The following is a 17,775-nucleotide window of genomic DNA, read 5'->3' as shown; positions in this document are numbered from 1 at the left end:
GGACAGATTCCTAGATACATACGAATGGCCAAAGTTATATGAAGAAGATATAGAAATTCTAAACACCCCAATTACAATGAGTGAAATTGAAAATGTAATAAAATATTTACCAACAAAGAAAAGCCCGGGTCCTGATGGCTTCACTGCTGAATTTTATAAGACATTTAAAGAAGAGCTATTGCCATTACTCTTTAAACTCATCAAAGAAATTGAAAGGGAAGCAATACTTCCAAATTCATTCCTGGAAGCAAGTGTTACTTTGATTCCAAAACCAGGGAAAGACCCAACCCAAAAAGAGAACTACAGGCCAATCTCCCTAATGAACATAGATGCAAAAATCCTCAACAAGATACTGGCAAACAGAATACAGAGGGTCATCAAGAAGATCATACACCCTGACCAAGTCAGATTTATCCCAGGGATGTAAGGATGGTTCAACATTTGTAATCAATAAATGTAATACACCATATTAACAGAGTCAAGGACAAAAACCATATGATCATCTCAATAGATGCAGAGAAAGCATTCAACAAAATCCATCACTCATTCATGATGAAAACCCTACAGAAAATTGGAATAGAAAGTCTTTTTCTTAACCTGATTAAGGCTATTCATGAAAAACCAATAGCCAACATCATACTAAATGGTCAAAAACTGAAAACTTTCAAGCTAAAATCAGGAACAAGACAAGGACGCCCACTATCACCATTCCTGTTCAATATAATTCTGAAAACATTACCCACAGCAATTAGAAAAGAGAAAGAAATAAAAGGAATAAAGATAGGAAAGGAAGAAGTTAATCTGTCATTATTTGCTGATGATATGCTACTTTACATAGAAGACCCAAAAAACTCCACCAAAAGACTTCTAGACTTAATTGACAGATTCAGTAGAGCAGCTGGATAAAAGGTCAACACTCAAAAAACAATAGCCTTCTTGTACACAAATAACAGACTCACTGAGAGAGAAATTAGGGAAACTTCCTTTTGCAATAGCATTCCAAAAAATGAAATGTCTAGGAATCAATCTAACAAAGGAAGCAAAAGGCCTCTACGCTGAAAACTCCAGCACTCTGAAAAAAGTGATCGAAGAGGATACAAGAAAATGGAAAGACATCCCTTGCTCCTGGGTAGGAAGAACCAATATAGTGAAAATGGCCATACTTCCAAAACTACTATATAGATTCAATGCAATGCCAATTGAAATTCCAACAATATACTTCACAGAACTAGAGAAAACAATCCAAAAATTCATTTGGAACCATAAGAGACCTAGACTAGCTAAAGCAATTCTAAGCAACAGAGACATGGCTGGGGATATCACAATCCCCAACTTGAAACTATACTACAAGGCTACTGTGATAAAATCAGCATGGTACTGGCAAAGGAGCAGACCTGAGGATCAGTGGAATAGATTAGAAGATGCAGAAACAACTCCAGACATGCTCAGTCACCTCATCTTTGACAAAGGAGCCAACCACTATCATTGGAGGAAAGATAGCCTATTTAATAAATAGTGTTGGAAAAACTGGATTTCAACCTGACAAAGATTGAAACTAGACCCATACCTATCACCATGCACTAAACTAAGATTGAAGTGGATTAAAGATCTAAATATTAAGACAGAAACACTAAACTTGCTGGAAGATAAGTTAGGTAGAACTCTTGAAGACATTGGCATAGGAAAAGAGTTCATGAACAAAACCTCAGCAGCACAGGAACTAGCAGAAAGAATTGACAACTGGGATATCATCTTATTAAAAAGCTTCTGCACTGTAAAAGAAACCACCAACAGAGCTAACAGACAACCTACAATATGGGAAAAACTTTTTAGCAGCTGTACTTCAGACAAAGGACTACTATCTAGAATATATAAAGAATTGATAAAAATCAGACCCCCCAAATTCAAACACCCAATTCAAAAATGGGCATCTGAAATGAACAGACATTTCTCAGACAAGGAAGTAAAAGCAGCAAACAAATATATGAAAAAATGTTCAACATCACTGGTCATTTGAGAGATCCAGATGAAAACAACAGTGAGATTCCACCTCACCCCAGAAAGAATGGCTGCTTTCAAAAAATCAACAAATAACAAATGCTGGCAGGGTTGTGGGGAGAAAGGAACCCTTCTCCACTGCTGGTGGGAGTGCAGACAGGTGCAACCACTGTGGAAATCAGTATGGAGATACCTCGAAGAACTAGGACTAGAGGTCCCATTTGTCCCAGCTATTCCCCTGCTGGATATCTTTCCAAAAGAATTAAAAGAATCATACCACAGCGATATATGTGCACCCATGTTCATAGCAGCACAGTTTGTAATAGCTAAAGCTTGGAAACAGCCCAAGTGCCCATCAACTGGAAACTGGATAAAGAAAATGTGGGGTTTTTTTATAAAATGGAGTACTACTCAGCCATAAAGAATGAAAAACTAGACCCATTTATAGCTAAATGGATGCATTTCGAGGCCATACTCTTAAGTGAAATAAATAGGACACACGTGTGTAAATACCGAATAGTTTCACTAATGTGAGAAACTGCAAGTGTAAACAAGGGTTAAAATGATTATAATGAATAATTGATAATTTTAAACAGGAAAAAAGATCCAAAGATGAAGGAGTGAAGGGAGGGGAAGGGGAAAAGAAAAACTATGAGAAAAGAAAAAAAAATGGAAATGAAATCTATGTAAATAGGAAAGGGCAGAGGGGGTGAAGGGCACACAGGTAATGGGGAAAAAAATAAGAACCAAGCTACATCATGTACAGGTACAAACACCCAATGATAAATGTAAACGAATTGTATACCTAAAATGTACCAATAAAAGAACAAAAAAAAGTCATAGGCATAAAAACTCATGCCTTTCTCTAAAACAAGTATTCATTTTGTAACCTATTATTGCACAGCTAAAAGAGCTCTAGAGTATGAAATTCTACCCTATCATATTACTCTTAATTCAAATACAGTAAAAATGGGGTGTATCAGCTAGTGCTTACTAGAGAAACAGATTTAATGCAAGATATTCAAATATATAAGAATTTACAAGATTGGCTTACAATGGCCCCCCAGAGTCAGGTTTGGAAGAGTGTAACAGGTTTGTCTGGGCACTGGGAATTTGAAGGGGCACTGGAAGCCAGGAGACAATGTTCAAGGTGAAGATGAAGACTGGAGCTCCTCTGAAGAAACAGAAGCCTGCATTCCTTCTTCATTTCTCTTTTCTACTATTCTGGAGACGACCCACCCTAAGGTTGGTGGGTCTTCCACACTCAGAACTATGCTGAGCCAATTTAGTGTTTCTCACTCAAGTTGATACATCAATCAACCATCCCATGAGGCAATGCAACTGTCTTAAAAATTAAATATGCTATTTCCTTATGGAATTTTAGCTGACTAGAATTAAGGACTGAATTGGCTGTCCTGGGATCTAAAAAATAAATGAGATTTGGCAGAATGTGTTTCCATCCATTTTCCTTAATTTATTTTAAACTTCTTAGAAGCAATTTTACTCTTAAGATGTCAAGTGAAATCACCAAAGACAACCAGATTGATTAAATAAATGGATTTCCACATTTTGCACTGAGTAAGAGTAGCAAGGAATGTTTTTTGTACCAGGGGTTTATAGGCAAATAAAAAGGAGCTTACTCATTTGGGAATTTTTTTCTTTTTGAGAGATAAGACAAAAATTTTAATTCATTTGATTTTAAAATGTAGAATGGGAAAAATAAAACCTATAGCCACACAGAGCGGCACATTCCTGTAATCCCAGCACTAGGAAAGCTGAGATAGTAGACACATCAGGAATTTGACAAAAGCCTGAATTACACAGTGAGACTCTGTCTCAAAAACAAACATTTTCCAGGTAGCTCCAAAGATAGTGGAGAGGTAGGCATTCTTTCTGGAGTAAGATGATATCTGTGTTATTTTAATTTGAATTTCTTTAATAACCAGAGATGTTGAACATTTTTTCATGTATTTATTGGCCATTTGTACTTCTTTGGAGAAGTGTCTATTTCAGTAGCCCATTTTTTGATTGGGTCTTTTATTTGGGGAGTCTACTTTTTTATTCTTCATATATTATAGATGTTAGTCCTCTCTGAAAAATAGCTGGCAAAAAATTTTGACCCATTCTGTAGGTTATCTCTTCACTCTGATGGTTGTTTCTTTTGCTTTGCAGCTGTTTAATTTGATACAATCCCATTTGCTAATTTTCAGTATTATTTCTTGCATCACTAGGGTCCTGTTTAGAAAGTCCTTACCTATAACTATGTCTTCATGGCTTTTATCTTTTATTTTCCAGCAGATTGTTTCTGTTTTAACATTTAGATATTCGATCCATTTTAATTTTATTTTAGCACATGGTGAGAGAGATGGTTGTAGACTCAATCATCTGCATGTGGATATCCAATTTTCCCAGCACCATTTATTAAAAAAGCTACTTTTCTTCCAATGTATATGTTGGGTTCCTTTGTTAAAGATCAAATAGTTGAATGTGCCTGGGGTTGTTTCTACTTCCTTTATTCTGTTCCATTGATCCACATGTCTGTGTTTGTGCCAGCACCATTCTGTTTTTACCATTGTAGTTTGTAATATAACTTCAAATCTGGGATTGTAATGCCTCCTGGTTTGCTTTTCTTAATCAAGATTACTTTTGAAATTTTGGGTCTCTTCTGCTTCCATATGAATTTTGAAATTGTTTTCCCTAGATCTGTGGGGAATGTTGTGGTATTGTGATTGGGATTGCATCAAATCTATGTATCAGTTTTAGAAGTATAGTCATTCTGACTATATTGGTTCTGCCAATCCAGGAGCACTGGATATTTTACCATTTTCTCATGTCCTCTTCTTTCTCAGAATGATGTAATTTTCATTGAAGAGGTCTTTCACTTTCTTGGTTAGGTTAATTCCTAGGTATTTAACTTTTCTTGATATTATTGCAAAAGTTACTGTTTTAAAAATTTCTTTCTCAGTAATTTCATTATTAGTGTATGGGAACACTATTGTGTTTTGTGTGTTCATTTTATATCCTTCTACATTGCTGAATTGGTTATTAATTCTAGAAATTTCTTGGTAGAATTCTTTGGGCATGTAAACAGAGAATTGTTATGGCTTCTATCTAGATGTCCCCCAAAGCCTAATGCAGTCATAGGTGTGGCTTTTCAGAAATTGCTGGATATAGGGTGTATGATGCTGGCATCAAGGATATGATGCTGGGATTTATAGTGTGATGCTTGGATTAAGGCTGCCTCTCCCTTGGTGGTGAGTGCTACCTGCCCTAAGGGTAGGTAACCCAGATAAGATACAAGGGACAGAAAGAGAGTCACTGCTTGTTGCTTATAGCTTGCTGCTTGCTTCCTTGCTGCCTTCTGCTTGCCATGAACTATTTTTTCCTTTGTGATGCTGCTCTGCCATGCCACCTTGCCTTGGAGCTAACCAACTATGAACTGAAACTTCTACAGACTGTGAGCCAAACAAACCTTTCCTCCTTTAACTTTGAGTAGTGGGTATTTTGCCTCAGCAATGAGAAAAGTAGCTAAGACAAGGATCATGTCATCTGCAAATAATACTTTGATTTCATCCTTTCCTATATGTATCCCTTTTATTTCTTTCTCTTGCATGAGTCTTCTGATTGTTTTGAGGGCTAAGTTGAACAGGAGTGGTGTTAGTGGACATCTTTGTCTTGGTTCTGATTTCAGAGGGAAAGCTTTCAGTTTTTCCCCATTTGATAAGATATTGTGAGTAGGTTTGTCATAAATGGCTTTTATTAGATTGAGATAAGATCCTTCTATACCTATATTCTTCAGGGTTTTTATCATGAATAGATGTTGGGTTTTCTAAAATGCTTTTTCTGCATCCATTGAGCTCATGTGTTTTTTGTCATTGTGTCTGTTTGTGGTAGGTTATATTTATTGCTTTCCATTTGTTGAACCATCTTTGCAATCCCTGGGAGGAAGCCTATTTCATCATGATGTATGATCTTTTTGATGATTCTGTATTTTGTTTGCCAGTATCATGTTGAGGATTTTTTTTTTGGTACCGGGGATCAAACTCGGGTCCTTGCACTTGCGAAGCAGTTGGCAGAACCACTGAGCTAAATCCTTGGTTGTTGAGGATTTTTGCATCTATGTTCATTAGAGAGATTGGCTTATAGTTCTCTTTTCTTACTGGATCCTTGTCTGGTTTGGGAATCAGAGTAATGGTAACTTTCCAGAATGACTGTGGGAACACAATCATTACATTTGATTTTATTACAGTTTGAGGAGTTTTAGTATTATGTCTTCCCTGAAGTTTTTATAGAATCCAGCAGTGATCTATCAGGTCCTGGGCTTTTTTAGTTGGTAGTTTTTTAAAATTATTGCTTTAATTTCATTGCCTATTATTGAATTATTCAGGATTTTTAAGTCTTCTAGGTTCAGTTTTGTTAATTCATACATATATAGGAATCTCTGTTTCTTCAGAGTTCTCTAATTTGTTGGCATACAGGTTCATGTAATAGTTGCTAATAATCTTGTGGATTTTGGTGGTGTCCATTTTGATCTCACCTTTTTCATTTCTAATTACATAGATTTACATCTTTTCTTTCCTATTTTTGTTAAGCTTGGCTAAGTGTTTGTCTATTTTGTTTATTCCTTCAAATAACCAGGTCTTCAATTAATTCTTTGTATGTTTTTTGTTTGTTTTATTTTTGTTTTTGTCTCCATTTCATTGATTTTTGCTCTGATTTTTATAATTTCTTTCTTGGTACTAGCTCTGGATTTGAATTTTTCTTGTTTTTCTAGGACCTTAAAATGCATCATCACAGCTGGGTGTGGCAGCACATGCCTGCAATCCTAGCACTCAGGAGACTGAGGCAGGAGGATCACCACAAATTTAAGACCAACCTGGGCTACATAACAAGATCTTGTAAAAACTAATTTTAAAAAAGAACAGAAAGCAATGGGGTGAGTCTCTCTTGGTCTTCTTTTAGAAGGACATTCATTCATTCATGAAGGTTCCTTTTCAAAGGACCCAGCTTGGGGGTTAGGATTTCAGGATAAGCATTTGGGAGAGGTGGACACAAACATTCAGACCATAATAGCTGGGATGGCCAGTCTTCTCAGTGCTTCTCATGTCCACAGTTACTGAAGTGTCCCAAGTGGTGTCATACAGGTAGGTGTGTCACCATCCTGGCTCATCACTGTAGACAGAAGCCACCCAGAGCAGCCTAGTTGAAAACTTTTGTTGAACCACAATGAAAGTGACGAGTTGTTTAATGAGGACCAATCCAATCTGAACCAATGAGTTACCCTCCCTCTGAAATTTGATCTTTGAACACTGATCTAGTTAGTGATCACAAAAATAGAAATACAGAAAAAGAATGGATTGAGTGGTGGAGCCTTGGGGATGCCAAAGCATTAGAGCAAGAATCAACAGACATCTTTTAAGCATTGATAAAATAACCTAGCAACTAGGGCTGCACTGGATCCTGAATAAAATTTGAGTTTTCAAACTTCATTCCAGGTCTGCCAGATACTACACAGTATTCTTTGTGCTTCTCTCTTTTTAAAAAAAAGATAATTTTATTCAAATATTGATCAATTGTTAACTGTCCCAAGCATCCCTCCTGGTCTTCTACCCTTCTTTGTTTTAATGTAGAAAATTGTCTATCAAGAATACTTAGTAAGAACATTGACTACTTAGACAAAAGAACATCAAGAAAAGTCAAAAAAATGTGGTGTGTGCCTGTAATCCTGGCACTGTGGGAGTCTAAGGTAAGAAGACCGAAATTTCAAGCCCAGCCTGGACAAGTTAGTGACTTAGTTAGACAGGAATTAAATAAAAAATAAGTTGGGGCTGTAGTTCAGTGTGAAGACCCTTGGTTCAATCCCCAGTGCTACAGAAGAAAGAAAAAGAAAGAAAGAAAGAAAGAAAGAAAGAAAGAAAGAAAGAAAGAGAGAAAGAGAGAGAGAAAGAAGGGAGGGAAGGAAGGAAGGAAGAAAGAAAGAAAGAAAGAAAGAAAAGGAGTGTCAATATCCCAAAGAGTGCATTCTGTCACACAGATAAAAATAGCATTGAGTTTTTCTTTTTTTCTTTCTTTTCTTTTTCTTTTTTCTTTCCTTCCTCCCCTTTCTTTTTTATCCTTCCTTCCTTCCTCCCAAGGTGGGGATCAAACCATATACAGTATTTGGAACCATTTTATCATGGAGCTACATCCCAGCCTGGGCATTGAGTATTTTTTATGACAGTGTCTCACTAAGCCTCTAAGTGGCTCAGGCTGGTCTCAAACTTGCAGTTCTCCTGCTTCAGCCTCCCAGAGTGCTAGGGTTACAGAGATACACCACCACACTTTATTGACTTGATATAAAATAGTACAAATAAGGATTGGCTTGGGTGGCCTGTAGGGAACAGGGAAAGGGGATGTTACCGGAACCCCAGCAGTGGGTCCTGATCTCCTGTGAGCTATGACAACATGAAGTGAATTAAAGGATGAAGACAGGAAATGAGACTTAAAAAGGAATCTGGGTTCTGGGTCTGATCAATGCTGCTTTGGGCAGCAAAGACAAGGGCACCAGGAGCTTGACACTATTTATTGGGTTCATAGGGAGTAACAGATGAATCAGAGGGCAGCAATAATCCTAAATTGACAAGGATCTTATAATTGAAGGAAGTATCAGATGTCTTGGAGGGTACCAGTAATCCTAGAAGCATGAGGATCTTATGCTGATTAGGATCTTATGTTGATTAGGATGGTAAGATGAACAAAGATGTGCTTACAGTAGTAGGTGGGATGAGTTAAGGAATTTGTCCCTCCCCAGGTGAGCTGATGTAATCTTGCCCTTGAGCATCACAGCATCATGGACCACTGAGGTCTCAGCTGGGACCAGAGGCAAAATGGAGTTATGTTTCAGCATGCCATAGCCGGCCCACAAGAAGACTAGGCCTTATATAGCCCTAATCATTATTTAATTGTGAAATTTGGGGGGGTGGGGTACCGGGGATTGAACTCAGATCCTTCCGCTTGCAAGGCAAGCAGCAGAACCACTGAGCTAAATCCCCAGCCCCCTGTGAAATAATTTTTTCCCCATAATTATGTAGAATGGCTCCCAATAATGGCCCAAGTTTTTTGAGGACCCAAAATCAAGAGACAGACAGTAACTCTGAAATCACAAAGAACTGTAAAGTAAACTGGAATGGTGGTGTATAATCGTAGCACTCAGGAGGCTGAGGAAAGAGGATCATGATTTCATGGCCTGCCTGGACTACAGAGTTATAATTTGTCTCAAAACAAAGCAACAACAACAACAAAAACAACAAAACAAAAACTGTAAAGGAAGAATTGTTTTACTTTCATGCTCTGAATATTTGAGAGGGAATATGAAATAAGGATTATGTGAGTACACAATCAATACACAAAAATAAACTATATTCCTGTATACTAATAATGAACCCACAGAGCAAGCAATCAGGAAAATAATTTCATTCACAACAGTTTCAAAAAGAATTAAATACCTAGGAATCAACCTAACTAATAAAAATTACAGAACTCTGAAGAGAGAAACTAAAGACTAGAAAATGGAAAGACATCCCTGTTCTTGGATTAACAGAATTAAAATTGTTACAAGGGCCATATTACCAAAAATGATCCATAGATTCAATGTAATCCCTATTAAAATACCAACAAAATAATTCACAGAACTAGAAAAAGCAATACTGAACTTCATTTGGACTCAGAAATGCCAAAGCAATTGAGCAAAAGGCTAGAGGTATCACTTTTCCAGACTTTAAACTACACTACAAAGTCTTAGTAACAAAAACAGCATAGTACTGGCAACAAAAACAGAAATGTGAACCAATGCAACAGAACTGATGACACAAAAACAAACTCAAGTACCTACAGCCACCTTTTAACAAAGAGACCAAAAAAAACATGCTGGAAAAAAGATATCTTTTTCTTTTCTTTTCTTTTCTTTTTTTTTTTTTTTTAAGTAAGATCTCTCTACATAGTTCAGGCTATCCTCAAATTCACTGTGTACCCTAAGCTGGCCTTGAATTTTGGGGGTTCCTCCTGTTTCAGCCTACTGAATGCTGGGATTACAGGCATGCACCTGCACACCCAGCCATTTTTCTTTTCTTTTTTTTTTTTTTTTTTTGTATTGGGCATTGAACTCAGGACCTTGTGCTTGCTAGGCAGGCACAGTGCCACTGAGCTACATCCCCAGCTCACACACAGCTAGAACAGCCTTTTTAAATAAATGGTACTGGGAAAACTGGATATCTGCATGCAGAAAATTAAAACTAGATCCTTACTTCTCATCCTGTATTAAAATCAAATCAAATGGATCAAGGACCTAGAAATAAACTAGAAACATTAAAACTGCTAGAGGACAACATAGGGGAAGCACATGAAGTCATAAGGACAGGCACACCAAAGACTTCCTGAACAGGGTGCCAAAAGTAAAGGAAATAACATCAAGAATCAACAAATATGACTATATTAAATTTAAAAGCCACGTGTGGTGGCACACTCCTGTAATCCCAATACTCAGGAGGCAGAGGCAGAAGGGTTGTGGTGAGTTCGAGGCCAGCCTATACTATACATAGCAAGGCCTTGTCTCAAAAAAAATTTTTTTTAAATAATTACAGGGCAAAGGAAACAACAGAGTGAAGAGACAACTCAGTGGAAGAAAATCTTTGCTAGTTACTCTTCTAATAGAGGACTAATATCTAGAATATGTACAGAACTTTAAAAACTAACCCCTATAAAATAAAGAGCCCCTCAAGTGGAGGCAAGTTAATTGAACAGATACTTCTCAAAAGAAGTTAAAATGGCCCAAAATACACGAAATCTTCAACATCTCTAGCCATCAGAGAAATTCAAACTATTATTTGCTTGTGTTTTTTGCTTTGTTTTTGTTTTTTGAGATAGAATCTCACTATGTTGTTCAAGGCTGGCCTTGAACTATGTGTGCCACCATGCCAGGCTTGAGATTCCATTTCATCACAGTCAGAACAGCTACCCACAGAGCCAGATGTGGTGGCAGATGCCTATAATCCCAGCACTTGGGAGGCTGAAGCAGGAGGATCACTTTGAGCTTGAGGCCAACCTGGGGGAAAAAAGCATAGCTACCAACAACAAACCAAAAAAAAAAAAGCCAGGTGTGGTGCCATGTGCTTGTTATCTCAAGACTCTGGGAGCTTGAGCCAAGAGGATCACAAGTTTGAGTCCATTCTGGAAAACTTAGCAAGACTCTATCTCAAAATAAAAAGTAAAAAGGGCTGGGAATGTAGCTCAGAGTAAAGGTCCTGGGTTCAATCCCCAGTACTGCAAAAAAAACAACAAACAAAAAAACAATTCAAAGGGTAGGGTTAGGGAAATAAAGGGGATGAATACCTGGGAATTAAGAGTGCCACCTCCTTCTGCCCCTTTTATGCTTTTTTTTTTTTGTACCAGAAATCGAACTCAGGACCTCACACTTACCAGGCAGGCGCTGTGCCATTGAGCTAAATCCATGGCCCTGTGCCTCTTTTTAATCATTGGCAATTGTCAACTTCAGTGGCACTGGAGAATTAGTCATTTCTCCTGTGCATGGGATTAGACTGAAGTTAGAGGTAGTATAGTGGCCACTGTAGCAGTCATGTTAGATCCAATCAGTTCTGGCTGGCCCACCTGAAGAGGAACTTTTTTGGGGGGGATTAAGTTTATTGGTACATTTTAGGTATACAATACAGTTACATTCACCATTGGGAACTTGTACCTTTACATGATGTGTCTTGGTTCTTATTTTTCCCCATTCCTCTGCTCTCCCTTCACCCCCTCCACCCTTCTCTATTTACAAAGACTTTGTTTCCATTTTTTTCTTTTCTTATGTTTTTCTCTTTTCCCTTCTTTCCTTTCTCCTACACCTTCCACTTCCCCTACTCCTTTAGACCTTTGTTTCCTATTTTAACTATCTATTATACATTTCAATCCTTATTTACACTTTTAGTTTTTCACACCAGAGAAACTATTTGGTATTTACACATTTGTCCTATTTATTTCACTTAAGAGTACAGCCTCAATGTGCATCCATTTAGCTATAAATGTCTCTAGTTTCTCATTCTTTATGGCTGAGTAGTACTCCATTTTATATAAAAAAAAAAACAAACCCACATCTTCTTTAACTAGTCTCCAGTTGATGGGCAATTGGGCTGTTTCCAAGTTTTAGTGATTACAAACTGTGCCGCTATAAACATGGGTGTGCATATATCACTGTGGTATGATTCTTTGAACTTGGGGTTTATTTTGTTGTTGTTTTGTTTTTTGTTTTGGTACCGAGGTCCGAACTCCGGTCTTCGTGCTTGCAAGACAGGCAGCGTAGCCACTGAGCTAAATCCCCAGCTTCAATGCTTTTAATCCTTTTGGGAAGATACCCAGCAGAGGAATATCTGGGTCAAATAGGATCTCTAATCCTAGTTTTTTGAGGTATCTATTGATTTCCACAGTGGTTGCACCAGTCTGCACTCCCACCAACAATGGAGAAGGGTTCCTTTCTCCCCACAACCCCACCAGCATTTGTTGTTGGTTGATTTCTTGATAGCAACCATTCTTTCTGGGGTGAGGTGGAATCTCAGTGTTGTTTTCATCTGCATCTCTTGAATGACCAGGGATGTTGATCATTTTTTCATATGTTTATTTGCTGCTTTTACTTCTTTGTCTGAGAAATTATCTGTTCATTTCAGATGCCCACTTTTGAATTGGGTCTTTGAATTTGGAGGGTCTGATTTTTTTTGAGTTCTTTATATATTTTACATAGTAGACCTTTGTCTGAGGCACAGCTACTAAAAATTTTGCCCACATTGTAAGTTGTCTCTTAGCTCTGTTGCTGGTTTCTCTTGCAGTGCAGAAGATTTGTAATAAGATGAGACCCCAGTTGTTGATTCTTTGTGCTAGTTCCTGTGCTACTGAGGTTTTGTTCATAAAGTCTTTTCCTATGCCAATGTCTTCAAGAGTTCTACCTAACTTATCTTCCAGCAAGTTTAGTGTTTTTGTTTTAATATTTAGATCTTTAATCCATTTCACTTTTAGTTTGGAGCATGGTGAATGATAGGGATGTAGTTTTAATCTTCAGCAGGTTGAAATCCAGTTTTACCAAACCGTTTATTAAAGAGGCTATCTTTCCTACGGTGAGGATGGTTGGCTCGTTTGTCAAAGGTGAGGTGGCAGAGTACATCTGGAGTTGTTTCTGCATCTTCTAATCTATTCCACTGTTCTTCAGATCTACTGCTTTGCCAGTGCCATGCTGTTTTTATCACAGTAGCTTTGTAGTATAGTTTCAAGTTGGGGATTGTGATACCCCCATCATGACTCTGTTGCCTAGAATTGCTTTTGCTATTCTAGGTCTCTTCTGGTTCCAAATAAATTTTTTGATTGTTTTCTCTACTTCTGTGAAATATACTGTTGGGATTTCAATTGGGATTGCACTGAGTCTGTATAGCAGTTTTGGAAGCATGGCTATTTTCATTATATTGGTTGTTCCTACTCAGGAACAGGGGATGTCTTTCCATTTTTTTATATCTGAGAAACTTCTGATTTACAGGAATCCAGCCCTTCAAGATGAGCAAGATTAGGATGATATAAACTCAGCAAAATCAGCTGTAATCCCAGCACTAGAAAATTCCAGCACTGAGGCAGGAGGATCACCAAAAGTTTGAGGCCAGGATGGGCTACAAAGTGAGTCCAAGGCTATGGAGACCTTGAACTACATAGTACAACCCTGTCTTAAAAATGAAACAAAAATTTAAAAACTCAGCAAAATCAAGAAAGGCAAAAGAGATTAGAGGATTAAGGAGGCATATAAGGATTATATATGAGGGGTTATCTATCAGTGAGGGTTAAAAATTTAAATTATTTGGAAAATAAAACTAATCCTTTTTATAATGGGATAAATGTTTTAAGTGATTTCATAATGTTACGAGTCAAATTAGAATTTAAATAATTGCCAGTCCTGTTGGCACAAAACTAAAATTCTAGAACTGTAGGAAGTTGAGGCAGGATGATTAAAAATTTTAATATCAGACTGGGCAATTTAGTGATTTAGCAAGACTCACCTCAAAATTTTAAAAAAGGAGCTGGACATCATGGCACATGCTTGTAATTCCAGTATTTCGGAGGCTGAGGAAGGAGGGTCTCTCCACTTAAAAAAGCAAGACTCTAGTATTGTTCTGGGTGCAGATAAACAGGCACCTGTACTGAGACTTCTACTTTTTATTAGATCCTTAATGTGGGTGATCTTGCTAAGGATATAAATCTCAGGCTCTCAGTACTTTTTCAGACATCCCTCTTTGCTATACTTTCTCCTCCACAGGAAGTGTGGAAATCTGAACTACTTCTCATATTTGGGCTCTACATTCCCAATCTAGTTACTTTCTTTGTGCTATTAAACAGACATTTTAACACTAACACTTTCTTCATTGTCTTTGAATAGGTTTCTTTTTTTTTCAACCCAGTCAGTAAGCAACAACACCCCAAGAGAGAGCACATAATCCCAGTAGGTAGCACTGAAAGCCCCTTCCAACAGGAAGTAGCTATACAAAGACAGAGACCTCCACTCTATAAAGAATTATGGAGATATGTGTCTCTCAGGTGGAAATGAGGCAGAAAGTAGGGTATGGCTAAGACTGGCAGGAAAGTTGGTGTGACCCATTAACCCCAGGACACGTGTGCAGAACAGTTTCCAAAGCCCCGCATGAGGACTTCTGAGAACTCCAGCAGCAGGTTTTCAATAGGATGGCCTACACCTGATGTCAGCCTAAGGAGTGAGTGATATGAAAAGAACAGTCAACACTGAGCTCTTTGCTACTTTGTTTTCTCATAGTTGCCAGGTCTCTCTTGTAGCCCATACTTTTCTACTTTTACTTGGCACAAATTTACTCTGCATAGCCTGTTTCTCTTCCTATCTTTAGTAGATGTAAAACTTCATTACTGTTTGCACTTGCCTTGACTAATTCTTTGTTCAGAACAGAAAGAACCTAGAAATCACCTCTAGTAGACTCCAGCATTCCAAAACCCAGTAACACCCCAAGGTAACACAGCACTCTATCAGTCACCATTGTCAATCACAGATAGAGATTCAGAGGAAAGTGCCTGGGCTGAAGTACATATCCTTTAAATTCCAAAAGCCTGATTTATCTAGGCAGTGGTTGCTATAGCTGTTCCATATGATAACACTTTTGTGCAGTGCTTTTACTTTTCTGTCACCCCAGCATCATTTTTCTAACTGTGCCTTATCTTTTCTCAGCATGGACTTCTCTGAGCACAGCTTGCTATCATCTTCAATAAATGTAGCTGCTTTGCCACTTGGTACTGAGTGTACACTTGGCAATTCTTTCCTTGTCAAACACTAGAGTCTGGGCTATATCTTCCAGTTCCATGGTAACAATCTTAGCAGCCATTTATCACAGCAGCAAGGCCCCCTTCCCTTCCCTCTTCTCCCCTCTACCCTTCCCCTCCCTTCCTTCCTTTTTTGGCTTTTGATGGAGGGTCTCCCTATGTTGCCCAGGCTGTCCTTGAACTCACCATCCTCCTACCTCAGCCTCCCAAGTAGCTAGGTGTCATGACTGGCCGGTAAGGCAATCATGTGGGCAGGAGTGTAGTGCCGAGGGCACCATGGGTGCCATGAAGCCTCTGCAATGGAAGTATGGGAACCTCAAAGAAGAACAAAGATAAGACACTGGCTGTCCTGAGAGAAGAATGACCTCACTCTATCCACCCCCCAAGGGGGGTAATTCCTCAAGGCAATTACCCCTCCACTTTCCTTTAAATTCTTTGTTCTCTGCCTGCTCTACACTCCCTTTCAGACTCAGCCTACTTAAACAAGCTTCGTTGCTCACACAATGCTTGCCCTGGGTGCTCTCTCCTCTCTGTGTCTCTCTAATATACTAGGATGATAAGCATGTGCCACTATGTCTGGGTATAAGGCTACCTTTTCTTTCTTGTTTTGTTTTGTTTTTTGAGACAAATTCTTGCTATATAGATTAGGCTAGCCTTGAACTCATTATAGAGCCCAGGCCAGTCTCAAATTTGCATTGATCCTCCTGCCTCAGCCTCCCTGATTCTTACAGTACAAATTCCAGGGTCTAACATGAAGCCTACCTTTATGGTCTCAAAATAATAAATTATATACCATGCATCAACTCCAGCATTCACGCAAGAGGTACCCACAAATAGATGTCTTTGACCAAGGACCCACTGACCTTGCAACCAATTAGCAGCTCTCTGAAGTTTAAACAGTTCTCCAAGGCAGTATGATATTATGCCCAGAAAGCCAAGTCTAAAAGCTTGGAATATAGTGAAAAGACCCCGACGTGAGGCCTCAGGAGTTGAATTAGTTTAGTCCCTGACTCACTGTGTGACTCCTGGGGCAAATTACTTTATCTAAGAGTGAACCTATTTCTATGTACAGGAAAGGAGTAAGAATAAAATGACACACTTGTAATGCCAGGACTTGGGAGCAGGAGGATTGCCTTGAGGCCAGCCTGAACTACACAGCAAGTTTGAGGCCAGCCTGGACTATATAGTGAGTTCAAGCCAGCCTGAACCACATATTAAGACTAAGACCCTGTCTCCAAAAAAATATAAATAAATTAATAAATAAATAAATAAATAAAATGAGATAACGGATGAGAAAGTGCTTTGAAAAAGAAGAGAATCTTATAAAAGAACAATTTATCCTCACTTCAGAGGTTCCACATTCTCTGCCCACTCCTCCCCCATTGAACCCAGGGCCATTGCACTGAACTATATCCCCAGCCCTTTTCTGTTTTACAATTTTGAGACAAGGTCTTAGTAAATCACAATTTACTCAGGGTAAGTTAGAATTTTCAATGAGATTATAGGTATGTGCTACCATGCCTGGCTTTTGCTCATTTCTTTTCACTAACTCTGGCCAGGCCATTCCCAGAGCATTCTAGGGGCCAGGGATTTAGCTCAATGGTTCTGGCGCCTGTCTCACAAGTGCAAAGTCTCAAGTTCAATCCCTGGCACCAAAAAAAAAAAAAAAACAGCGTTCTAAACTCAAATTAAATTTATAGATCTCAGCATATTGTATACCTACAATGTACAAATAAAATTAATAAATTTTTTTAAAATGTATAGGTCGGAGGATTTGTATTCAAGGTTTTATACAATCTTTTCTGGCTCTGGAACTGTATGATTCCCACTTGTCCAATGAACATGAGCGCTTATTATGTACTGAGTTTTACAGACACAAAACTGAGTAAAATCTAGCAAGAATGATAAAATACAGCAAGCGATCACAATGAAATATAGAGTTTATAGAAAGTTGTTGAGATCCATTATTCTGGATATTCAACTTTGTTATCAATTATAAAACATGTTTTTATTTTTTTGTTAAATTCTTTTACTGGTATATTTTAGTTATGCAACACAATTACATTTCTCATTGGGAATTGTACCTTTACATAATGCATCTTGGTTCTTATTTTTTCCCCATTCCTAGCCCTCCCTCCACCCCCTCCACCCTTCCCTATTTACAAAGACTTTATTTCCATTTGTTCCATTTCTCATCATTTTTCCTTTCCCTTCTTTCCTTTCCCCTGCCCCTCCCACTACCCCTACCCATTTGGACCTTTTCTTCCTATTTTGTATTATCGATTATTCATTCTAATCATTGGTACATTTTAGGTATACAATACAATGACATTCATAGTTGGAAATTTGCACCTTTACATAATCTCTCTTGGTTCTTATTTTTCACCCTTGCCCAGCCCTCCCTTCAACCCCTCCATTCTTCCCTATTTACAA

The sequence above is a fragment of the Heterocephalus glaber genome, unplaced genomic scaffold (assembly GCF_053883595.1).
Source record: "Heterocephalus glaber isolate CG9 unplaced genomic scaffold, H.glaber_assembly_v1.0 deba00001523, whole genome shotgun sequence".
NCBI lineage: Eukaryota > Metazoa > Chordata > Mammalia > Rodentia > Bathyergidae > Heterocephalus > Heterocephalus glaber.
The sequence above is the reverse complement of the archived record's forward strand: the minus strand, read 5'-3'. Positions refer to the sequence as shown.